Below are 1,346 nucleotides of genomic sequence, written 5' to 3'. Positions count from 1 at the left end.
GCGACCAAGGATGTGTAATGATACGCTATGAGGCTTGTTTGGGGTTCCTTCGGGTTCCCCATTCGCCGGTCACGTCTAGGCCCTAGGCTTGGGTCGTGACAGGTTCCTCCATTTCTGATGTAAAGATAAATTGCTTTCCATCTGCCAGGTTGGATGTCCAAGTTGTTGATGTTGGACCCCCCCCCCCCTCACTGATTGGGTGAAAATCAATGTTCGTGAAACAGTAAGTTCCTCTCAGACTAAAAGAATTAAGAACCTCTAGATTATGCATTCTATTTCTCTCATGTGATTTGTAATGATTTTATGCAAACAGAATGATTCCTTTGAGGTCTATGCACTGGTGCCTGGGCTTTTACGAGATGAGGTATAATACCAATCATGCTACTTGTTTCCATCAAATGCATTTTCAATTTGTTTTCGTCTTTTTACACCATCTCAAAGCTCTAATGCCCTTATTTCTTGGTAAACATTTCTATTTGTTGATCACAACACTATAAGAAGTCTACGACAATCAAAAGGTTCTCCATTTGTAAGTTGGCTGACATAAAAAATAATTCAGGTGGTCACCTTACCTGCTAGAATTGATCAACTTCGGACCAATGATGTTGTCACCCTTCATGGGTGTCTTCATGTTCATGTGCCCTTTGCGCAGAAAAATCTGTGAGTTAACAAAGCAGGAGCAATGGTAGTTGGCCAACATTGTGAATGCTTGGCCACAGTTGTATAGTTGTTGTTGATGATACTGTGGGTCAAAAACTTTGAATGGCCCAGATAGCAATTTTGAGATTTAAAAAGGAATATTTTCTTTAATCGTAGTTTTTCGTATGTCATTCAAATATTTTGAATTATAAATTATTATCACTTATAATACTTTTTATATAGTTTTTAGATATATAGAATTTTTTTCTAAACATCTAAAGATTTCATATTCGAATTCATAGTCAAATTAAATAGGTTTGACTCTTGAAATCCACGCCAAATAAATTGGGATAGAGAGAATAAAAAAAGAAGAATGAGTCAATATATATTAATATATCAATATCAATTTCTCCTTAATTCTCAAACTAGTTGGCATAAAACAAGATTCAACTAAGGAAAAAGGTGATTATTACTATAGAAGTAAAACCATTTTTTTGGGTACAAAGTGCCACCAAAAATTTACAAAATAATATCACATTCATATAGATGATAGTGTATATCTAGACACTAATTCCCTTCTTCATATAAATTTGAGTAATGGTAAAGATTGAGAGCTAGTGAATGATAGGGTCTCAATTTATAGTGGAAAGTTGAATAAAGTAGGCAAATCCACTACTATGGAAATGAAACCAATAGAGGCCACATTG

Source organism: Solanum tuberosum, unplaced genomic scaffold (genome assembly GCF_000226075.1).
Source record: "Solanum tuberosum cultivar DM 1-3 516 R44 unplaced genomic scaffold, SolTub_3.0 scf00391, whole genome shotgun sequence".
Taxonomy (NCBI): domain Eukaryota; kingdom Viridiplantae; phylum Streptophyta; class Magnoliopsida; order Solanales; family Solanaceae; genus Solanum; species Solanum tuberosum.
The sequence above is the reverse complement of the archived record's forward strand: the minus strand, read 5'-3'. Positions refer to the sequence as shown.